Below are 25670 nucleotides of genomic sequence, written 5' to 3'. Positions count from 1 at the left end.
AAATTTAGCAGACAGAACATGAAACATGGAAGTCTCTCGCATAGGGCAAAAGTAAGTGAAACAATTCCTCAATGCAAAATGCTAATCCCACCTCTAAAAAAGTCCAGGTGCTTTGGCTGAGAGCTGAAATCCTCACTTAAGCAAGGCCAGGTGAGAACCCCATCTCTGTGTGTCATGCTACATTCCCTTTCTATTGGCTTTGACAGAATCCACCCTGACTGCAGACCATTTCAAAAAGCAGAGAAGCCCTCTGATGTAACGATAAAAAATGGGTGAATTTGAGGTGTAAAAGAGAGAGGTAAGCACTTAGCTTTGAGAGTACTCATTAAAATTCATCTTCCAGATGTCTGAATTGTTTATAGAGGATCACCACAGCCACTCAGCCCCTATAAACTACAAGTGCCAGATGAGAAATTTATAGTACTGCAGCCTTACAGAATGCCTAATCCTCATGTCAGGCAGTTTAAGGCTGACATAAAATAAGCATACATTAATCTATTTCATGCTTGCTTCCGCTCCACCCATCCTGATAAACCCAGCAGGTTACTGTTAAGGTTTTTAATGTAAACAGTTTACCTAAGGACTCGGTGGGTAAAAGGGGAGAGAGAGCACTAGAAATTGAGTGATGTTTCTAGGTAACAACCAGAAATGACAGCCAAGTGCTTCAGACATCCAACTCCAGCACTTCCAATAAGAGATACGCGAGCATCAATAAGTTGGGAATGAAACAGTGCTATTCTTTGCACAGGGATACAAGTCAAATGTTATAGGACAGAATTACTGTATGATTTTTTTTTTTTTTTTTTTTTTTTTGTGCCTGTACATTGACCATTCAGGATGTCTGGAGCAAAGAAAAATACATGGAGCAGAAGAAAACAGGAATAGAAACACAACCTGTTGTGTGGGTGCTTGAAAGGGCTTCCTAATGCTTAGCATAATACGTGTGTTATTACAGCATTTCTACAAATCAAGTGGCAAGACACTCCAAGGTTGTGCATTATTTAGGCACCTCGTCATTCACTTCCTTGATGAATCTTAAGTTGATGGGAATGATTAACATCTGAAAAAGAACAAAGCCAAATTGGAAGCAATTTGCCCTCAAACCCAAGATTTTTCTCACTATAGGAAAACACTGCTTAATTCCTCTGAACTTCTGTAGGTACCTAAACCTATTCCAGATTTGATATGAGACATTCGCAATAATAATAATAATAATATCCTCACAAAAGCTGTGCTGCTTCTCCAGCATACAATGAATTCACAATGCCCTCCATGAATATGTTAAAGAACAGACTATAGAAATTTCAACACAGTTCTACAAGCATTTGGTAGCATTGTTTGCTTTGCAAAGTTAATTAACTCCTTGCAGTGCAACTCAAGGAAAGTCACACTCTTGGAGGATAAATCCTGGAGGCAACTCAAGGGGATTCTCTATCGCCCATCCAGATCAGTCAATAACAGGGATCCAAACCTTCAAAGCTATGAGGAAAAAGTATTCACCCACACTAACTTTTAAAGCTTTCTTTCAGCACAGCCAGCATTTCCATGTTGCAAACTGACCTAGTGGTTCACGAAGGAAGTTGTGACATAACCAAGTCAGAACAACAGGATGAGACCAAACTTTCTCTGTACCCTCAGCATACAATGTCTAAAGCTATTTGCTGGGTGATGGAGGGGAGAATAGAAGGGATAGATATGAGGGAGAAATGTTTAGTAGTGGGAATCAAGAGATGGCAGCAGGAAAGCAAACCATATATCTCAGTGCTGCAATCACGCTGTCAGGGCATTTCTTCACTACATGCTGTCTCTGCTTATGGTTTATAAAAAAAAAAAAAAAAAAAAAAAAAAAAAAAAAAAGAGAGAGAGAACTATTTCTTGGAGTCCAGAAAGAGAGGAACCAATTCAGTCAGACCATTTGCTAACAGGGAACAATAAATTTATCTGGAGGGATCAAGAAAGATTTGAGAAACCAAGCTTTTTTGCCAAGAGAGAAGCTACATGAGTATATATAAATATATATTTACATATAAATACAAAGCATGAGTAGCATTATAAAAGGTCACATGCAAAGCAGCCACATAAATACCAAATACTATTCTCAATATCCTTGAACTTCAAACAGTGCCATTCACTCAGCACCAGCTGGTAAGTACTTTTGTTTGTTTTCCTGTCCATGTTCCTTTCCAAGAAATGAGATGCTTAATTCTGCTGAAGGCCAGGAGTGAAATTGAATTACAGTGGTGATTGAATGAAGCAAACTGGGAATCCTTCCATATTCTCATCCTTAAAACACACAAGTAACCTGCAAAGTTAGACAGGGACTCATGAGAAAAAGAGGGGTATATACCGGGAAAAGGAAGCATGTATTTGTTTTCTGAGTAAGTTCTTCTCCCCCTACTGGTAAACAACATTTAATTTAGCAAAGTAGTCAGATCATGTTCCATCTTGGGGTTACAGGCAAACCTATCACAGTTGTTGAGTCCATTGGGATATGTGCAAGTCTTACTAGTCCAGAAGCCACAAACACTCTTCTAGTACTTTAGGACCATTCTAGTTCTATTTCACAAAAGGCTACAAACTACAGAACATGGCACCTCAGAAACATAACAGATTAAAGTGGTGTTGAAGATGGTATCTTTAACACTGGTGACAGCAGAAGGAAACTCTGCCTTCACCCTGCCCTTTTCCTCTCCCCACTCTCACCCAACATAAGAACGTCTCTGCCAGGGCTCCCGAGGGCCACTTCCAGCAGGAGGATGTGACGTGGATAACCCAGGCAGCAGCAGTATTTTCCAGCAGCTATAGACAGAGAACTCACTGATGACACCTTAAGTCCCATGGTATCATTATGGTTTCTCCAAATCACACTCCCACTGCAATTATTGCTCTTGCCCTAGCTCTTAAGTAATAGGAGAGCAGCAGCTAGGTCAGATGTGGAATCTGACAGAGCAAGTTGCTTCCCACCTGAAGTGAATGGTTGGATGGTCGGACTGGATGATCTTGTGGCCTACTCAAATAGCCACTTCTTCCTTCTCCCTTCAATCCCCCTCCTTTTTACTTGTAAGAAAGGGAAAATTTAGATGTCAAATTGAGTAGTACAGGTTTTATGGAGAAATTAAACCTAGGAGTGCAGTTATTTCCCCATTGATAAGAAGGAATGGGAGTTGCAATGTTGCATTTCAATATTAATAGGTATGTCCTGGAACCTTAACAACTAGGAAATACCATGAACAAGGAATCAAGCCATTTAAAAGTGAAGCTGAACACTCTGATTTTCACAAACAATGGGAAGTAAAACACTGCTTCTTTTCCAATCCATTCTTTCTCTCAACCAACGTAGCAGCATCATACATGGAGAATATTACGTATAGCACAGGTAGCCCAAAAGACACTATCTCCAGGAATCCAATTGTCACGACACAAACCCCAAATTATCGCTAAGACAACTAATTGAAACTGGGAAAGTTATTTTTACCCCTCCAGAAATACCACAAACATCCTGTGCAGACTACAACATTTGCTTCCTCCATAGCCACAAGTGAGTCGTGACTTCAAGGATAAACCTCACAAGGTGGGAAAACAGATTCAGGAACAGTAAGTGCACAGAGCTTAGCTCTGCTTTCAGTAAGACAAATCACCCTTTGAGTCACTCTCTTCCTCCGTGCTTTTCTTTATTCAAAGCCTGACTCTCCCACATGATTTAGTGAAGTTATAAAATAAAATGAAGAAATTTCTCCTCAGCGTTGGCAATACGAGAGACTTAATGGAAGTGCCTCCATCTCCTCCCACTGAAATGAGTATTTCCTCCCACTGTTCCTTTGCATCTCACTGACGGGAAAATACCACGTCACAGTCTTGCTACAGAACATTAATTTCTTTGGGCTGTAGAAGACCATGGATTACACTGCATGTAGAAGGCTGGCTGTGTTCTATTTCCAGTGCGGATTAGTCTGCTCTTTAGGTTATCATAACATCTTAACTCTGCAGAAAGATTGCTCTTACTGAAGGGAAAGCTCAGATTCTTCTCTTATCTCCAATAGGAATCGCTTTATAACTAATTAAGAACAAAATTTTTGATATTGTGTGCTAATTAGTGTTCCCTGCCTTTATCACTAACCTTCCTGCCTGTCATAATCAAACATCCACTCATACTCAAGAAAGACAAGTAGAAGCCCATTTGGAGCATCACCTGCGTGAGGGTCTAAAGCAATAGGCATGGGTTGTTTTCTGGGTACCTCTGCATTTTTGGCAGGTGTGCCTGTTTGCCATCCATGCTCTAACATGGCCATTTCTATGGGAGTCATATCTGCTTAAGTTTCACGTGCAGCAGTATTTGGGACCAGGAATAGAAAAGAACAATTAAATCAGGTTGAAAACCTTGAGTGAGACTAAGAGCTAAACCCATGTGAACAATAGAACACACTAAGCATGAGTACATGCTCTAAGCACCAACTCACCCCCATCCAAGACTACAGCTAATAAACCCCAGGGCTGCACGCCAGTCAGGAAATATGCTTCTGGTTATGCAAACAGCCAGGTTCAGAGAATATGTGCAAGCAGGAATGAGACCAAATAACAGGATCTGGGAACATTCAGGGAAAAAGCCACACTGAGCAGGACCCTGGGAAAGGGAGGTGCATTGCCAGCTCACCTGAGCCACTGGTACTGCAGTACTGCCAAGCTGGCTGTGCACTGAGCAGGAGCTGAAAGACTCACCTCCAAGATAGTCTATGATTCTATACCTGAACATAAGCCTTTCAGAAGATATCTCCAATGTATGACATACTTTCAAAAGCTTAAGGCTCTCAGATCACCTCCACGGTCAGTCTAGCCCTCCAACAGCTACATGCTGTGGAAGTTGCATCTGATTTATGAATCTAAGGCTCTTAAAATAAAGAAATCCAGCTCCTTGTGTCTAGATAAACCCTGTGCTATAAGAAAGCAATCCTTTACTTCCACGCTTTGGTTCCTTATCTGTATTTAAATTGCCCCTTTACTGCATTTTCTCTATGCTTCAGGGTTCAGAGGTTCGGTGGTTCGGTTTTGGGATTGTTTCACGCTAGCACGCAGTCATATAGGAGCCTGAAGCTGTAAGTAACACTATGACCGAACAGACTGAAGGAAAACGGACTCTTAAAGCGCAGTGTGTCATCCTCAGCAAGAAACAGAGCCATGGGCTCATGCCTCCTCCCACTGCTCCTATAGGAAGGGGGTAACCTGTCTGGGTTTTGCTGCCACTGCGTGGCCATTGAGAGCAAGGACGCTCGAATAAAACAAGAAGCTTTAGAACTCCTCAGCTACAATCACAACTGCATCTCCACCAGCCCTACAGGACACTATCATATATTCATTCCTGGAAGAACTTATAGCATCCTTGTACTACAGTGTAACACCCTGGATACATACACATCCCCGTTGCTACGTAGATACAAATCACCTCTAAGTTGGAACCAGAAAAGCTTGATCCTATAGGTCTCCTGTCCCAAAAGATGTCTCCCTGAAAGGTAAAGCTTACTGTTATCATCAGGCAGCTCCAGCTAAACGTTACATTGCATTAAACCTGGCTGCAAGGTTTTAGAAAGAATTTAGGAAGAATTAATGATCTGCAGAGAGCTCCTAAGTCTTCAGTCAGCAATACTGCACACAGCTTCCTGCTCAGGCACAGCACTAAACCTACTAACATGCCTGAAGTATTACAGAAACCTAAATTCTTCATTATTATGTTCAGAGTTAAATATTGGCTAAAACTCAAAAGGCGAGCAGAGCATCAATCACTGCGGTGTTTTTACATTGCATAATTTGGTGGAGAAAAGCATTTGGGGTTACTTTGCAGAAAGCCAACACCTGCAGATCGGCTGTGAACTTGCTCAGATGCTTTCATCCTACAAGAAAGACGCCTGAATACCTCAGATTCTTGTTTCCAGTAAGAGCTCTCATGCTTTAAGCAAGGAGACACTCTCATTCAATCAAGGGGTGGCAGTACATTGCAGGCAGACATCTGTTACACATCAATAAAATATACATCCCATCCATTATGGTCTGTGATCTCTACTCTTTGCCGATAAACATTTTACATTCAGGTGCACTCCTTTCACAAACATGAGTATATTTAACAGTTTTCCCTGCCACAAAAATCAAGCGTCGGAACTCAGAAAAACAGGGGGCAAGATAGAAAATGCTTTTCAACTTCAGCCACTTATTGGCTAATAAGTGGAAAATATCTTTTTCTCCCTCTCTACTCCAGCATTATGCTTCTGCTTTGGAATTATCTGTGCCAGTAATAGTCTGAAGATGGAGAATTCCTTTAAATATTGCCTGCAGTTATGAACAAGAGCCATCAGGAAGATCCATCCAGTGGGCCTGCTGGACTTGTTTGATAGCACTAAATGACCTCATGGATGCTCACAGACATCTCATTCCCTTTCAAGTCCACGTGAAGAGGAAGGCAGAAGGGCTGAAAAATTGGAGCCTGAATGTAGCAGAAAAACAGACTAGGAGGCTTGATTACATTTGCCATCTAGTTACTCTGCCTTATTGCATTGCAGCCCTTGAAAATTTGATTAGCAACTTCTCCTCTTCATTCATCCTTCTGACAAGTGGATTTCCAACCTCTGATCCGTATCTGCAAACATGCTAATACAGATCCCAGCCAAGTCTTGCCACTACCCATTCCTGACATACTCAAATTTAGGTGTCAGGAACTCCAAACTTAATTTCTAGTTAACTGTTTCAAGTTCCCTAAAGGCAGAACTGAAGGGAGGCCAGGGCAAACCTGGACCCAAGTCAAAGCACAGAGCATTAACTGTAACAGATGACTCTCCAGTCTTTTTAATTTAGTGTTTGTTTTTGCAGGAGAACAATTCTCTTCATACTGGAAGATTAAAAGAAAAGAAGTGAGTTTTGCCACTGAGCTTTCCCTTTAACAGAGACCCTGTCCATCAGACTGGTGCAGTACACACAAGCACAGCCGTGACTCTGGCACACAAGCAGAGCTTACATGCAGTGAGTTTTACCTGCTTGGACTCTGAGGAAGCACCAGAGATCATTTCTCCTGCAGTATCCATCATTCCACAGAGATGCTGTGCTGGAGGCAGCAGCTTTACCAGAAGATCAGGAGTGCCAACAGCAGCAAAGCCAAGGAACGTGTACAGCTGATGCTTCTGGGCAGCTTTGCTTACCACAAGCTGAGAGACAAGAACAGGAGGAATTTCCCTGTATCCTTCCACCTCTTAAACCTGGATTTCCTTCAGCCCATTTTCAGGGAACAAAATTTTCCTTTTTCTGCGACTCCATGATTTTTCCCAAATCTGATTTTCTATCAGTATCCTTACAGCCTTACCCATACCCAGATCGACTGGTGCCACCATCACACCTGAGATACCTGCACCCTCCAAACCACATGGCTACAAAACCGACCCAGCTCAAGCTCCCTTTGGATCCAGGCCTGCTCCCATGGAGCATTACACTACACAGAGGGAGGTGTGGAAAGCCCTTGGGCACCCAAGATAAAGCCCAGCCTTAGCAGGGATCACAGAGTGGTTTTACAGGTGCTTGGCTGCAGGGAGCATTTGCTTTGCAAAGCTCAAGAAAGCAGCAAGGGAGGTCGGTTTGGGGTTACACCTCCTGCAAAGACACGGGGAGGTGCATCTTATGGGAGAGGGAGTCTGAAGGGCTTAGGGTGCATGTGTGAAGTGCATGCCAGCAGATGGCATCGGGAAACCATAAATCCATCTGCAGGACGCTGGAACATTGCTGGTCCTGCTCCCTCTGGCTCAGCAACAACCCTTCCCTCATCTGGACAGCACAGCCTTAGATGCAACATGCAGATGAGTGCAATTCACGTATTAACTCGTGCACGGTGTTTTCTGCTGCAGCTTGGAAATGTCTTGGCACCATTTATCAACATCCCAGCCCTGCAGTGGGAAGGATGCTCATGGCTTCCTACAGACAGGGCAGAAAGGAAACGGGGATTGGAAGGGTTGTCTGTTGTTGATGCATAGAAAAAGTAGCATTTGCTCTTGCCATACAGCTCAATAAGCTCAGTACTCTCTGCTGCAGAACACACAACATGAATTCTGGCCACCACATACCTGCATGGATGTGGAGGAACTGAGAGGTTTGTAAATGCTGTGGTTGAGCTTTCATCCAAATCCCTTTATGTGCACTGTATTTAGACACCCCTTTGTGACATTCCTCTGCAGTTTACCTCCATTTCAGCTCACAATTCCACAAGCTCAATAAAAAACAACAGCAGTTACTGACAGAAGTTGGGAGGGAACAACTATGAGCAATATTTTGCTCCCAGCTGCTGTCCCACAGTATAGTTTGATCAGCAAAGACCCAAAAAGCTGCTCCCAGCAGCTGCTTCAGGCTGGGGTATGGGAAAATACTGCCTTGGTGACAGCAAAGGGCAACACAGAACAGCTGCAATTGCAGGGCCAAACCTCATCCAAGTGAAGCTGTATTCACAATATTGCTGGATTTCTCAGGATTGTACTAATTCATTCCACTGTTCCGCTGTTTTCACCTCCAAATGTTATGAAATCTTTCCTTCACATTGCTATTTTCCTTCCATAGATTACTCTGAGAGCTTCCAGCTTTAAAGGACAGCAATATTTACATTTGCTGCTGCATACCTCCTTCCAGAACCATGTCTTGGGGCTTTTAGGAGTACGCCTGAGCAAACAGCACTCTTTTATATAGACTTCAAGAAGAGGTAACTCGAGTAAACACTGTGACTTAAAGCCTTGAAAGCTAATATTTAGCAAGCTCTTGTGTTCACAGCTTTGGAAAGGTTTGCCTCTGGAAATAAAGCAAGAATATCTTCTCCTTGAAAAAAATAAATAAATAAATAGGAAAAAAAGCCAGTAGCAAATCCACACCCAGCACAAACACTGGCATTCCTGACATTGTGTTATCCTATGCTGGGAACAGCCAGACCCGAATGCTGACTTTATAGAGCAGGGTTTATAGATGCAGACCCCCAGGACAAGGCGCTCCAAGGGCGAACTTTTTCCTCCTGAGCTGTTTGGGCACGTTGTCCCAAGGCCAGCAGAAAAGCTGAGTCTCACCGCAGCCAATACAGGAGTTAGGGATTCATAAAAGAAAACAGAGCACTCAATGTGACAGCAAAGCAGCTGTAAATGTGCTGTGGGACATATAAAGAGCTCCTGTCCCAACACTGTTAATTCCAGTGTCATGAAGGCCCCCAACTGCTTTAGTAGATGCTCTATGGATGGCTGCATCTGTAAATTGACCCTTCACTTGTTGCACCATTGATTGCACCATGGATTTCATTGTTCTTTATGTGACAGCCCACTGCCGCAACAGCTTTCAATTCTGTACATTAGTGAAAGGAGGGGAAAAAGCACAGGAATGAAGTCCTGTCACGTAAGCAATACTCAAACAGGGCCTTCTATTCCAGCTCTTCTTTACCAGTAACTCATAAAGGAGGTTACCATGGCCAAGAGCCTGGGGCACACTCTTGAGGTCTACACCAGAGCAACACAAGCAATTGCAACAAGAGTCACAGGCTCTCCAGGGAACTTCACAGATGTTTTGGAAGCTATTTTGCAGCAGTAGCTTCATTAGGAGAACTCAGCAGGAATTCTCTACTCACATCTCCGGACAAACACTTCCTGCCACATTATAACAAAGATAATTATTAATTACTCATTGATTGTTTGACAGGAAGAGATGAAGAGCTGATCCTACTGAGGCACTGCTAAAAAGAAAGAAATAAGGGAGGCAACTTAGGCAACTCACTTTCATTTTGGTATGCTGGTAGGTCTGAGGAATGTAAAGAGTTGGCCAACACTACAAGCAGACCCACACCACTATTTCCATTCAGATAATGGTAGCAAAATGGTGTTCTCAAGCAAAGCTTTTACCTTCTGACTTGCAAGGAGTTCTAGCAGCAATGAGAAAAATCTCCGTGCATGCCGGTATTTGGATAAGCACAAAGAGCTGCTGGCACCTCTCCAACCCAAATTGCTCATTCCTTTGATGTTGGATTCCATCTACCTTGTGTAACGGCCCACTGGTTTGGTTGTCAGCAAGAACCAGACCCGAGGCACATAACTGTGGAGGTAGATGACTAATCCAATTAAATGGAAGTAAAAGAAAAAAGTGGAGATGCTTCTTGCATTCTGGACATAAGAGGGGAAGAGGCAGGATCAAATGAATATGTACTGAAAAAAAGTTATTTCAAGATTCTAGTTTGGGAAACTTGCCACAGATGATCATGGAAATTATTTTACTGGTATAATTAATCTTCCTATCAGCTCATCTCCACATGGGCAACTGGTATCACTGCTTTGATTTCACTGAAAATCAAAGACAGATGGAGTATATTCTCCAAATACCTTCTTCCTTCCAGGCCAGTAGCAGATTCTGGAACAAAACACAGCTCCAGTAATATCTGTGCGTTTAGATCATGCCGGGCTCACCTTCTGATCCACTTTGAAGCTTGTGTTCAGACAAGCTCTACAGAAGCTGCTAAATAAGCCCAAAAGAGTTTCTGAATTACTTCATTTATCCACACCTGTTCTGGCACAATTGCTATTTGCCACTCAATATCCCTTTTTCTCCAGCACCCCTTCTGTAATTATTGCAAAGCCTCCAATGCGGTGCCTGTTCCATGGTGAATGGGGTTGACTTAGGTGGCCCTGATGCTTCCTACAGGAGAACAGCCTCACAGCAAAGCTCCAACAAAATCCTGACAGCTCCTTTGGCTCTTCACCTCCTCACACAATTGGTATTCAGAGCATCGCTAAAAGCCTCTTCTCAGGATACCCTTCTCGAAAGGCTTTTTCCTCTTTAGCACTGATCACTCACAAGGGTGGACAGACAAAAGCAGAGTCCTTGGGCTAGCTGCAAGGTTCCCTGCACAGCACCTGAATATCAAAGATAAATGCACATGGTACAATATCACAGTGCAATGGGACGAGCAACAGCCCTTACACTGCCATCTTGAGTTCAATAGATGTGAAGAACAGCAGCTGTTCAGTTCTTAGAGAACATACACAAGAACCATACAAAGACTTCTTACTCATATTTTCCCCTTTAAATGCAGGGTTTCACTGATATACTTGCATTTTTGCCTGCCCAGCCCTCTGGCAACTCAAAACCTGATTTCCTTCTCCTTGAACAGGGAAGGTTTAAGAACACCTTGAACACCAGAACGAGATGCATTCCTTAGAAGACGTCCAGACCAAGTGCTAATGCAAAATGGTAGTAGCACCAAAAATACCAAAACAGCCCTTTAATTGCTATATTTTCCTTAAGAATTTATAGGGCCATGAGAAACACACGTCCTAACACACTATACAATTTCCTTGCCCCTTTGAAGACAATAGAATTTCAATAAGCTGCTATTTCATCACTCATCTCAGTGACTTTCCTCTCAGCCTTCCACCATTTAAACTCATAACCATCACTGTAAATAGTAACCTTCACCCATCCACTCCAATGGATGCGAAGTTAAGCAGCAACCTCAACCACCTGCTAACAAACGGAGGTCATCCAAGCCCTGAGCTGTACCTGCAAGTCATGCAAAGGATTGAGTTTTGTTTTGGGATTCTTTGTCTGACCAAAATAGCTATTTCGTGCAACCTATTCTGAGTATATTGCTTATTAAATAATTTGTTTAAAGAGGTGAGTCACGATCACCCCTTGTGTTTAAAAGGTTCAAATGCAACCTAACCTCAAGCTCTTTCTGTGGCTACAACCAGCAAGCGCAAGTAGCCGAGGTGTGCTGGCAGACAGCAGATTGCTGCTCAGTAAACACATTACTCACCTCTCTGCAACCACACAACCAGCTCTTCCCTTCAGCTTCCAAGCAATAAGCAACAGCACATAAAACAACCAAATAACCCTTCCATAAATTGTCCACATCCCACATTTCAGATTCCCCATCCTAGTTCCTTCCTTTGGCAACAAAGTTAAAATACTCTCTAATTACCTACTGTCTTCCATAGCAAATGCACAGATGTGACCAAATCAGGAGCAAAGGAGTCTCACATTTCAGAAGACAGAGAGATTAAAACAGCATGAGAGTTTCACATGACCATGATAACAATGTAATACTCAGTATATGCAAAAACAAACAAACAATCCCATTTCTTTCATTCAAATTTCTTTTCTAGAAACTGGTCAGAATTTGATCCAATCATTTATCTTTTGCCAATGCACATCAGTAGAACCTTGCCTGAATGCTGACATGGGTCTGCTAAGGGATGCTCTCAGCCTCATGCACCAGGGGAAGGTGAAGCAGCTGCAAAGTACCTTCCTGGGAGCAGCTAAAGGGGCTCACTGATGAACCTGGCCAGCACCACCACTGCCACCTTTGGGACTTCAGGACCAGGTTGTGAGCCAAGAAACGTGATGAAGACAAGAAGAGCCAAGCCCAGGGATCCTCCTTCAGCTGAGGCCAATGTAGTGCCTCTGTTTGTTCTCCCTACACAGCCTGAAGAAGGAAAAATCGCCGCAAATTCATGCGGAAAGAAAAAGCAAAGCCAGAATTGCCTTCCCCACCAACAGCTCTGCCAATGGACTGGAGCCTGGCCTAGTGCTTACGGAACACCAGCCCAACTGCTCCCACCCCAGAGAGCTCCATCTGAAGACAAGGCAATGGGCACCATCTCCACTGGCAAAACAGCTGATGTGTTTGCCATGAATAAGCAGACAGCCCTTTTTATCAGCAGGTGCCAGCCTTGCCCCCACATTGACAAAATTCACATTTTTGTTCTAGTTTAGTCAACACAATCCACTGCCAGCAGCGCTTCCTTTCATCCCATTTTATGGCTCACACGTGCAGCATTGTCTTGTGCAAATTATGACGGCACAAACACCACCTGCCACTGGTTTGTGACTTTTTAAACTGCCTTCTGTGTGCTCAGGTAATCCCTGCTGCCATTTTCCAGGCATGTTATGGAAAACCCACAATTCTCAGCTGTTTTACTCAAAGCCCCAGCAGTTGTGAGAAATTTAATCTTAATTTAAAGTGAGAGTAACATGAGTGACCCTGTGACAAAGCCAAGAGTACCTGGAGAGATGCAAGAGGCCAAAGGAAGAGACAGGGAGAATGAATAGCGTTGCTAAGAGGATATATAATGCAGTTGAGTCATGGGGAAAAATAAAAAAGAACAGAAACGCAGCTTCAACATAATCTCCATATCCCCAGTAAGCTTTCAAGCACTGAAGGATGTACATTCACCTCTTAAGCACCTGGGAGTCCAGTAACCCAATTCATACAAGCACAGCTTCTCTACTGAGGTTGGAACAGCATCACATTGATGAAGGCCCCAGGATGAGGCCTCACGTTTACCCAAGAAAAAGAAATATTTGAAAATTCAGATGATTAAATGCAGCCTGCTGTTCACTTTACCTCTGTGGTCTCCAGTAAGTACCATAAATCCTGGTTTCACTTTGAGACCAATTGTCACATTATAACCCTGCTACACAGGCATACACACATTCCTTGCTATAAAGAGAAGGCGAGAAATCCGTGCCAGATTAGAACATATGGAATCTCTGTTTATGGATAAGTCATTTTTAATGCCTCTCTCTCCATGAGTCATATGTGAATCACCGAAAGTGTCCTGTCAACAATAGTTTATTTACATACAGAACCAATTAGTATTACGATGGCAGCCTGGAGAAGCAGGATAATAGTGAGGAGACATAAAAGCAATGATGCCATTTTAGGAAAGCTGGGGGGCAGAGGTTTGCAGACCTCTTGCCCAGAAGGGATGCATTGGCCACCTCCCCATGTTACCAAAATGAAACTCATTCTGATGCATCTTCCACCACCAATGGGATCACTCCTAAATTAAAACCCTGAATCTTCATTTGTGACAGCGTAGTTTCTCAGTACTCCACACGTATTTGGGATTTTGAAAAGTTTTAAATGCCCCAAAAATATTTGCGTTCCTTATTTGAAGATGATTTTGAGTCAGCAACTAAATTGGAGACCAAATTAAATTTACACAGCCTCTTTAAACTACTCAGCCCAGTACATACAGCTTCTCTGGGACTTGCACGGACCTTTCATCATTAATAAGTGGAACAAGATAATTACATGCTCCAGTAGCTCATTGGGGTCTAGAAGTTATCACCATATAACCTGCTTCGTAATGGAAGAAATCATCCTTGCTGGAGCTGGGAGCATAATTCAAAGACATTTCCATAAATATATAAACACTGTGAAATGAATTTATGTGATGCGGAGGCATTTCATTTTCCGAGCTCCTAATGTGTTTGCTCATTAACGTGTCAGGAATATTCACTTTGATTTGCTCCATTTAGCTCGGAAGGGTGTTCGACAGCAAAAAGAGGTAAAACCGCCCCATCGGAGCTCGTGAAATGAGGGCATCTCAGATCAGCAGCGTTAAGAGAGCTCTGCCCAGCTCTTGCACAGGACCAAGCGCCGCTTTGGATGCTGCAGGGGATGCCCGCATCCCTGACCGCGCATCCTCACAAGGTCTCCGACTCTTCGCAGTTTTAATAAACGCTTGCAGGCAGATGGCTTGAAATTGTCTCCTGCAGTACGAGCTTCCCACAGCCCCGCTTCACTCCAAGGCTCCCCTTTAGAGGGCACTGCGTTCCCAGCATCGCCTCCCGGGGCGGGGCCGGAGAGCAGGCAACGCACCGGACAGAAAGAAAGTGCCGAGCCCTTTTGGAAGGGAAGAGCTCACATACGAGACCCACGGCAATGCCCCAAAATGCAGGTGTCAGCGAGACAGCGAGTCCCAGCATCGCTCATAGACTCAATGTTGGAAAAGACCCCAAGATCACCCAGTCCAGCCATCAACCCATCCCACCATGCCCACATCCCTCAATGCTGTATATATCCTTTTCTCAGACAGTAACACCAACACAACCCATTGACACCCATCCCTGCATACCCAGCCATGGGAGACCCTGGTTTTAGGTAAATGCAACTAATTTTGCCATCTGAATAACTCTTTGGTTTTTGTTCACTGCAGCTGTATGTGGTTTGGACTGCGTTTTCCTTTTTCTCTGCAGTTTTTGTTTTGTAGGCTGAGAACTAAACAACTTCATGCTGCATTGGCACACTGCAACCACCACTTTTACATTCATGACAGATCACTATGCAATAGGAAAACCTCCCTCATCCTTCATCTCTGCCCCAGCATCCTCCACTTAGATGAGCAGGGATGCAAGAGGTCCCTCGGTGGCTGGCTGCTGTCATGTGGAAGCAGACTGAATTGCTAACAGGCAGAATCTACTTCTCCCCCTCCGGCCTGAGCTTCCCTGAACTTCAGCATGTCCCAAAAACTCCCCTTTGACCAAGAGTTTTCCAGCTTCTGACCAGTTTTAATGGTGAACAGCAGCCAAGGAATAAAAAGATTTAGAGCTGGAGAGGTTATGTAGCTCAGAAGGCGAAGAACAAAGTTCTACCCCTTTGAGAAGGTGAATTTGTCAGAAGTGAGGGAGTAGAGCCACTACCAGGAGCCTGTCCCCAGGCACAGCAAAAACACATTGACCTCTTCCCAGAACACATGCACTGGGCTGGAGGCACAAAGAGTCCACTTGGGGAAAAGCAAAACCTGGCAGCCCTTGCTCACCTGCTTTGAAATTTGGAAAGCAATCCTGCCACTGGTGGGAGAAAAAAACAGAAACAAACCCTGTGAACCTCAAGAAGGGCTTTGCATTTCCTACAATGAAGCTCAGCAAAGCCTGCTGGGTCAGATAAGCATTTCCACACCTGCAACAGAAGCAGCCAAAGGATGCCAAGATCCTTCCTCCCCAGATCTGCATCACCGCTGTCTCCCTCCTAACCTAAGCCATTTCATTCTCCAGCTTCCACTTTGCCACATCTTCAAGGGGCAACTTTTTCTCCTTTTGGGCATTTTGATCTCTAAATATGCATTAAACACTATCATGTTTTGTCATGATAAGGGCAGCCTGCATATTCCTCAGTCACTACTGCACATGCACTAAATACACAAGAGGCTCTCAGTGAGTCAAATTTCACTCCCAGTGCTGGGTTTTCTGTGTGAACCATTCATTTTGCTGAGTTGGCATTTAAACACGCCCCCAACCTTCCCCCCACACACACACTCCTTTTTACCATGTGAAACCTGAGGCAAATAGAAGCTTCAAGTCATAACTCCTTTTTCTCTGCCCAGAAAGCTGAACTTGCTGCTGCTTCCACGTGGCCACCCAAATCCCACAGCATGCTGCTGGAACCTCACTTTGCTGGTTCCCACATTCCTCACTCCCAACCCACTGTTATCCCTTTGCATCCAACCCTTACAGGGATGAACTGACACAAAGCAAAGCCTAAGCAAGTGCACGCTCATTTTTCTCCACAAATCTCAGCTCGGCAGGGCCTCCCCTTCTTCCTGCCTTCTCTCACCATCGTCCAGCTGTGCCCATAAACCACAGCCTGCTGAACCAATGCAGAGTGGAAGGCAGCTATTAAATCCACTCCCCGGAGCTTTAACACTCACAGCAATTTGTAGGGGAATTATTCTCCCCGCTCGGTTTGCAGCCTGCCTCCAGCCCTGCACACAGGGGATGGTTCATGCAGCAGGTCTCAGCCTCCCCTCCAAGCACAGAGTTGGTGTTAGCAAATCTGCAGGGGATGCCAGCTGTCTGGCCCATGATTCCAGGCAGCACTGCTTGTTTATGGTATGGCTGGGCTCTGCGAGCCCAAATTGGGCACTTACTTTATATATCTACCTCAGCCAAGAATGTTTGAAGGTGCACAGGACTTTTAGAGACGAGGAAACAGCAAAACGTGCCACAAGCCTGGAGCTTTATAAACATTTGTGTTTTGCTTTAAAACATTTGTGTTTTGCTTTATTTATTTTTCTTTTATTATTCCCTCACCTCTTTTTTAGAAGCCAGAAACCAAGTTGTATTTGTGCACTGCATTCTCTTTGTCTCACAGGAGAGACGCACCGATTTGTTTTTCAGCAACAGACTCCAAAAACCTATTATTTCCTTCCTTCTTTTTTTACCCTATAAGTGCCTTCAAACACTTCCCTGTTTAGTGTTAGAAAAGAAGAGAACCTTTGTGTGGTGCCCATCCCTCATCCATTGCCTGCACGGTGCCAGAGGAAAAGCAGGCCCTGCATTGCCAGCAATGAGGATGAACTATCAGGATCCTCAGCAAAGCATCCAGCTCTTCTGCAGTTCTGGGTGCTCAAAGCCATCGCTCCCCAGCTTTCAGATTTTTATACCAAGTATCTCAACAGCACACAGAAGCTCACAAAAAGCCCAGTTAAAGAGCAACTACAAAAGAAATCTGTACAGGGAATCTCAAATACACAAATAAATACAGACCAGGCCTCAACCCAAGGACTGCAAAGCAGCCTCAACACAGCTATAGATGATGAACACAGAGCTCAATGCCCTGAATGACTCACCCCAGAAGCTGAGCTGCCCCCAGCTCAAGGACCCTGCAGTCTTCCCTCCAGGCAACCCCATACTCTGGGTTACCACAGCCTTTATGGCCTAATCAGTCTGGCTAATTATGCCTCAGCTGCTTGATTGCAGATTGGTGATCTTTAACCCTTTCCAAACCAGTGGCACATGGGGGTATCTTCATTCTTCTACCCACAAATGGGCAGATCTGAGCATTCTCACTCATTTGGGATTGAGGGAGGTAGATTGTGTTTTTGCAGTGAAGCAAGTGCTTCTGGTATGTAGAGTAGGCCTTTGTTGTGGGACCAACATTTTCTGTATGTAGTGCTGCAAACAGCAGTTGGGACCTTGCTGAAATGAGGTGCTTATTTCTCTGCATCGTTTCCATTCTTCCCTACAGGTTGCCTTAACCTTGGCTGCAGATGGAAGATATTTCTCCCTTTTACTGCAGTTTCTCTTCTGTCAGAGAAGCGGCATAAAGTGGCGAGCGCTCTGTGTTACAGCAATCACAATAAATGGAGAAGACATTTATAGCAGATCTGGTTGAATATATGGGGCTACCTATTACAAGCTTTGCTCTACCCACAAAATACCGTTTCATGCTGGCACTTTGATGTTTTCCTTTCTTGTCCCAAAGAAAGGGCTGAGACACCCACAGTAATGATGCAATATACAACACCCAGCACAACTCCAGGAAGGATGAACATTTCCAGAATGGCTCTTGTCAAAAAACAATAAATTTACATATTACAAGAAATAACAACAATGCATGTTTTGTTTTGAGGAAGACGCTGTTTTCTTTGCAAGAAAAATTACCACAAGCACCAGGATCTGCTTTGTTTCCTTCCATTTGGAGTCACAGAATCATGAAGGTTGAAAAGACCTCTAAGCTCACCCAGTTCCACCTCAACCCACCCCCACCATGCCCACTTACCATGTCCCTCAGTGTCTCTACAGTTCTTGAATACCTCCTCTGCTTTTGATTTCTCTTTTCCTTTCTGTTGAGAAAACAAAGTCCGTGCATGCAAGGGACCCTGGTGAAAAGCAAAAAAAAAAAAGATAATAAAGATTGAGGAAACTTGAAAAATTACAGCTGAGACGGTCATTTTTCCAAAGATTGATTTTGATTTTCACTGGGCCTTTCAATGAAATACCAAAATATATAGGGAAAGAAAGTTAATAATATTTGGACTGTAACAGAATATTGACCCATTTTTCCTCTCAATAAGGAATAAATCTAGTGTGTGGTTCATCCTGCTACAGTCAGTTCCTTTCCTGACTGTGCTTTCTATTGTGTGGGAATCAGTGGCCACCATGATTATCATCCTCCCCTACGTTATTACTATACTTAGAAATGTTATTCATAGTTATATCACATGCCAGAGAGAGCTGTGAACTGCACTTTGGCGCTCTTTTCAGGCTTTTGTTGTTGTTTAATATTTAGAGGAAAATCAACAGTGAAAGTGAGAGATATTTGCAATCAAAAATCATCTTTGAAATGAAATATCTTATGAAAATACCTTTCACATTCATCCTAAAGGATATTGGAGCTGCTACAGGACTCTGGACCTGAGGCGTGCAGGGTGAGCTGTGGGCTGTGAGATACAAGCATCCGATCGAGATATACTGATTATTTTATCAACAAACACCTCTGTTAATTGTTTTCTGTGATATAAAGGTAATGGATGTATTAGCAAACTCCAGGTGGAATAAAGGAGGAGATAAGCTCCTCCTGTTGATAATGGTTTAATTCATCTACTCCAAGAACACAAAGAGTCGACATGTAATTTAAATACCGAGGACAAAAGACAACTTAGGAAAGTGTGTGAATGAGGGAAAGAAATAAACTACAGGGGTGAAAATGGAAGCAGACTGGTGGCAGGGAGTCACATCAGGCTGCTTCTTGTAAAAAGCTGGGATCAGAAATTATTCCACTTACCCACCATATTAAATCAGGAGCTGTTTCTGTGCTACAGATGGGTGCCTGACTACCAGGAGACCGCTGACAAACATCCAGAAAGGAAGATATTTGCCCTTTACTTGAGCAGAACAGCTCTTGCTTCCCAAGGAAGCATGCTTATGGAGAAACCAGTGCCATTTCTTAGTCGCGCCCTCCTCTCCCATCTCTCACTCTTCTCAGCTCTCCAGAATCAATATTAACATCTTATAACATGATGAGATCTTTCTACCAGGTTTACTTGGAGTTATTTTTCCTTTGCTGAAACTTAGAAATCAAACGTGAGGAAATTCACAGTATGTCTTGTCCAGAACATTTAACCCAGCATCATCAAACTCCTGGTTTGTTATAATTGAACAACCATAACCTCAATAGCTTGTGATTTCACATCAGCAAAAAGAAGCAGCAGGCCTTTATGATTCAGGCTTTCTTTTTCTTTTCTTTTTTCCTCTGCTTTTTTAAAAGTCATTTCTGATAAAACCAAGGACTATTGGGCAATATTTTCTATTTATTTCACTGTCTGAAGCTAATTTGAAGGGACGCACTGAGAATGACAGAAGTTAAGCTGCTTGAAAAATAGGTTTCCAGCCCTCGAGGCAAAAGTTAAAACTTTTTTGTTGTTTTAACCATGTTTTTCTTCTCAAAGCAGCCTGAGAAAACCCTACTGCTGAGCTAAGGGTTAATTCAGACACAGCTGCATCCCCTCTTTAACCAGGCTTAAAGTGAAAACTCCCTGTCTCTGAAGCAGAAAACCAACCTGGATAAGAAGTGATTATCCATCACGGTTGGATATCACAACTCAAACAAGAGGAAATCTTCTGTAAAATGCTTTTGTTTTCCAGGACTGATGTAGCTTGTAAGTTGTTTTATTCTTTCATTGTTCAGTTCACGTGCAATGAGCTTTGATCCCTCTCATGTACTTCCCGGAGAGTTCGTTCCCAAGCTCACTCTCCATCCAATCCTGATCTTGCATCTTTGTAGCCCAGTTTTGTTTTGCTTCTATTGCGGAGTTAAAGAGTTTCAGCAAGGAGGCTTTTTTAACACCTATAAAATCAGCAGAAAAAGAAATAAGGAAAGGTAAAATATCTTTAAACACTCAGTTCAACATTGGAAGTTCAGAAGACTCATTCCTTCTCATTAAAGTACATAAGCAGTGGCTGACAGCCCTGCATGCAGCTAAGAACCGCTTCACAACCAGTGTGTTGGAACGTGTTTATACCAACTATGTATCACAAAAATTCAATGAATATAAATGTGAAAAAACAAACCCAACCAAAGCTCGTTTTCAGGATGCAGAGAAAAGTTGGAAAGGTCTCAGATGATGAAATCTTTGCAGTGATTGGTTCACTCAATTCTGTTCCCAACCACCAATAAATGTGTAGCAAGATTCCAGCAACCACTCCGGTTGTTTTCTTTTGGCTATTTTGTTTAGATTTCATTTTAATTAAGAACATCCAGAAAGGTTCAGGGGTTTATTGCCCTTCAGAATATAATTAGAGATCAGATCTGACACTGTTATTCATTTGAGGAGATAAGGGAATAGCAGCATTAAAAAACCACAGCCATGTAGAGAATGCACCAATTGACACACACACTGATACAACGCACGTTATATCTGCACACACATACACATGTATGTATGCAAACACAGGAACACTTGAATGTTTGGCATTCAAACGAATATGCCCACTGCCTGCAGTCCCTGGAGGATGTCAGTATCTCTGAAATCTCAGCCAGTAATGTCCACAGCACATGGCTTATTTCAGTTGTCAACAACTGCTGAGTGCCTTGATGGCACCACTGCAATTATCATAGAATCACAGATTCGTTAAGATTGGAAAGGACCGCTAAGATTATTTAAGCCCAATCATCAACCCATCTCCACCATGGCCACTAACCACATCCCTCGGTGCAACATCTACACTTTTGTTGAACGTTCCACCAGTGATGATGATGTAGAGCAGCTCAATTTGGCTGCAGATGAGATTTCCAATCTTCCTCCTTTCACAAAGCTCCAGAATGGCCTGATGGAGGAGATGTGGCAATGTCAGTCTACCGAGAAAAGGCTTGTTTTCCTTAGTTATCTTTTATGTTCCTTGTTTGAGTAGCTCTTGGATTCTCAGCCATCAGCAATGTGAAAATGAGTGCTGCAGAAGCTCAGGTTAAGCTCCGTAAATCTTCCCCTGCAGAGCAGGCACTGTGTCTCACTGCTGAATCAGCAACCGCCAGCTCAACAGGTTGATTCGAGCTGACAGGAGGTCCTGCATTATTTCCATCAGTAAATGCTAGAGACAAGCCCATCCAGCCTTCACACAACATGCCCTAGTTCTTACTCTTTTCAGCCCTGACGTGGTTCTGTTCTCAATTTGTTCCTGTTGTGGTTGCACCCTTATTTCACTGTAAGTGAAAGAAACAAACGTTCAGCAGGAAAAGACCCATTCCGCTATTAGATGATCCCTGCGGTGGGACAGCATCTCCTCAGAAGGAGTGGTGATGCATGGGCACAGGCTGCCCAGGGAGGTGGTGGAGTCACTGTTCCTGGAGGTGTTCAGGAACTGTGTGAATGTGGTCAGTAGACATGGTGGGGGTGGGCTGATGGGCAGACTAGATGGTCTTAGAAGTCTTTTCTCACCTTAATGATTCTATGGTTCTGTGATTCCCTCTTCATGCCCATGTGAGTGTTCCCAAAGCTAAATATCTGACAGCAGCATCACAGGAGAAAGGCTGAGGGCACCCAGCTCCAAGTTGTTCCCACGGCTTCAGCAAGAACTGTGCCAAAGGCACATGGCTGGAGTTGTGGAGTGAAACCTGGAGCCTCAGAACAAGTTCAAAAGCTTAACCTCATCTTAAAACAGCACGTCTTGTAGTCCTGACATCTGGGTAAGTGCCTTTCAAGCCAAAGCAGCATAGCAAATTTGAACACTTCACCTCTCTGATAGGAAATCGATGCATCGTTTTAGCATTCAGCTTCCAAACTAGATTTCTCCTTTCCACACACCACATCCCTGTCCTGCCATAGGCTGCCTTCTGCTTTCCCAGAACAGCTCAAGAAGGGGCTGGAGCAAAGAGGAGATGGGATAGGAACGGTCATTGATGCTTTTGTCACAGTGAGCTGATGCTGGCCGATGATAAATGGGTGACAGCCCTCACACACCAGGCTCCTGCCCACACTTTGCCCATCTTGCCTTCAAAACCATCATCACACCATTGGTGCCAAGTGAAAAGAAAGCAAAGAATCTAACGTGAGATGCCTGTGAGGTTCATGACAGCAATGTATGCGCCAAAGAAATTTGGCATGTCTGAACGCCTTGTCCTGACAAGGATTATTCTCCCCTTTCTCTCTCACTCTCTTTCTTTTCTTCCCCATTTCTCACCACATCCTGAGATCTGAGTCACTGTGGGTTGTGCTTTTATCAACAATGAAACACACAGACACCTTTCACAGCTGCTGAGCTGGTTGCTTGCTTGGAATTTGGCTTTCTAAAGGTTGATTGTTTGCTTTTAGAGAGTTTACACGTGTATACGCAGCCTCAGACCTACACACAAAGAATTCTCCATTTGCCTATACTGCAGCAAAACAGCATGGCCATACAGAGCTCAAGCTGTCAGCAGAGAGGAGCACTGCTGTGCTGTCAACCCAGAGCAATGAGGCAGTGCTGCATAGGCCAGCAGGGTAGCCTAGTGGTTAATTAGGATGCTGTAAGACAAACAAACAAAAAATGAATTAAACAAAAAGCAATCAATGGACAGTGAGCATTTCCAGAATGTCATGTACCTAGCAGAATAACAACAGCATCAAGATTAATGTTAGTGATCTGGGATCCTTACAAGGAAAATTCTTCATGGAGCTAAAAAGTGCTTTGCAGCTCCTCATTTCAATGAGGCTTCTCATCCTTTTGCATTCCTTACTGACAGGGAAATGCTATGCCCATGCTGGACTAGCGGGAATCAGTGGCCGAGCCTCCATCCCACAACATCCCATCACAGCAGCCCCTTCCCACGTGCCGGTGCCTCTCCAAACTGCCCCGTTCAACTGCATCAGTAACACAGCTCCCTTTCCTCCTGGCTTTTCATTTTCACACTGCCTCTGCACTTCCCGATCCCTGCTCACGCTAAACACAATGAACTACAGCAAGGAAGGAGCTTCTGATGGTATTTCCTGCCTGTCAAACAAACACAAAGCATCAGAAACTTTAGTAGAAATCCATCTCACACGACACTGCTATGTTAACAGCCTGTACCCAGATGACTGTGATGAGCTTGCATTGGGAAGTTAGGATATTTTTCTGCATTATGATCTAGTTGAAGATTGTTTGCCTCTTTCAGGTTCCATGTCAGTTTTTGCGCTGCCTACACTGAGTTCACTTCTCAAACGTTCATGAGTCAGAGAAGCGGTCGTATTCTTGCTTGGAAATGGACCAGGTTGCTCTTGAACTTCGCACCTACCCTTAACAACAACTGCACACTTAAATCCACGTAAGATGAGTAAGACCAGCAAGCACTGAGCTGGGACACTACCAGCAATGTTTTCAGTTTTCAACACTGGAATTCTTCTCCAGCATCCATCAGACACCACCAGAAATCCCCGAGGCCTCAGAGGGCACTTGGGTATTCATTTCTGCATGTCAAAATTTCCCCCCAGGCTTTGCAGAACTCGATCCAGCTCTGCTTTGTGTCCATCTGCATGACAATGTTAGCTACTGGTTTCTCTGGGAGACAGGATATTTCCAAAAATCAAAGCTTTCCATTTTGTTGTAGTGGTAAATGAAAGTACAAGACACAAACTACCAATTTCCTCCATGGAATTAAAGTAACTATTGAGCAATAAGGAAAGAAATCAGAGACTAAAACTGTGTGATTCAGCAGAGCTTCTCAGGACATACCTGAAAGCATCTCTTCCCTCTATTTTCCCCAGCTGTTCATGGGTCGACCAGACTTTCCTCAGCACAATGTGTTGGCAGCAAACAACATTTCATGAGACAGCTATAGTCTGCAACATCTTGTCTGCTGCTCTTATTAACAATTTTTCCCCTCATCTATGTCTGCTTCATCTGAAACAGACAGTCTACATGTCAGATGTTCATTATATTGATGATGTCCCAATGACAACCAATTTATTTTCCTGCCTGCACCACCACGAATTGTATTACTAATGATGTCTATCTGCTCTAGAAATGCTTTGTAAAAACTGATGGTCTGCCATGGGGATACTTAATTATATCTTCTTAAAGGAATACAATTAAGTTTGTAGGTAAAAGATTGCTCTGGGGTTAAAAATGTATCTCCAAATTAGTTTTCCTGGTGGGTAGGATATTTAATTTTCATTTCAGTAACCAAACTGGAGGATTGATCTGGGAGATCTGGTAAGATGAATGGTCTCAAAAGCGCATAACACCCATCTGAGCCAACATTCAGCCCTTCCCCGATGTGATAACTTGTGGTGAAGCCAGGAAAACACCACACACACATGACACTTCACCCAGCAGTGAAGGACCTGGGAATACCATATGCTTATGGGGATGGGTTTTTCAGTTACATACAGCAACATAGAAAGTGCATTTCCACCAAGGAGATCCCAGCTGAGATGACTATAATAAAACATACAAAGAACATCAAGCAAAGTGCTCACACTGGAAGCCACAAAAATACAGTATTCTCAGTTGGCACAAACATCCCGGTCACCCTTTAGCAATTCTGCAGGGCTTGGGGCACTACTGACACATGGATCCTTACCCAGAAATGGGCAGCATCAGGACACATCATACAGGCAGCAACTGGCTCCTTCACTCAAGCCAGCAGAAGGTGTCTCAGTTCTCCTGAAGCCTACACAGGAAGCTGGGATCTTTCATCTGTGGTTTCCAAACTGTCCCGACTGCTAACAGTTGGATTTTCTGCGGCAGCTTCCTTTGACTCCTAAGGATCATTCATCCTTTCAGTTCAGTCCGCTCCGATGATTTCCACATCACCTCTGACATTTTCAGTTTCCACATTAGCTATAACATATTTATTATTTTTAGCCGAGCGATTCCTTTCTGAAAGCAAATCACTTTTTCATAACATTTTGGAAAGGAACCCAAGAAGATGCCTGAAAGGAATGTCATGAAAAATACATGTAGCAATGCTTCCCTGCAATGCAAAGCTCAACTCGTTTAACATGCAGATCTCTTCAAATGCTGGAAACCACCTGCTCCCCACGGCACGCAATTTTCAAGTCCAAAACAGAAAATAAACACATGAAAGCAGCACACACACACACACACACACTCACACAAATCCTTATCTGAGTCTATTTTAGCACATCAGAAACTGTTAATGT

At 43.6% G+C, this 25670-nt stretch overlaps 1 long non-coding RNA gene across 1 annotated transcript; it reads right to left on the bottom strand.

The window, feature by feature from the left end:
• Positions 1-18332: 18332 nt before the first annotated feature.
• LOC116653921 lies at positions 18333-25431 on the bottom strand. The gene is made up of 3 exons (XR_004308556.1): positions 25088-25431; positions 19337-20398; positions 18333-18431 (listed from the first exon to the last, which is right to left on the bottom strand). It is a non-coding gene; the product is annotated as an uncharacterized LOC116653921 (long non-coding RNA).
• Between the last annotated feature and the right edge of the window lie 239 nt (positions 25432-25670).

Source organism: Coturnix japonica, chromosome 10, assembly GCF_001577835.2.
Source record: "Coturnix japonica isolate 7356 chromosome 10, Coturnix japonica 2.1, whole genome shotgun sequence".
NCBI classification, from domain to species: domain Eukaryota; kingdom Metazoa; phylum Chordata; class Aves; order Galliformes; family Phasianidae; genus Coturnix; species Coturnix japonica.
Note: the sequence above shows the minus strand (reverse complement) of the source record. Positions and strands in the feature narration are given on the sequence as shown.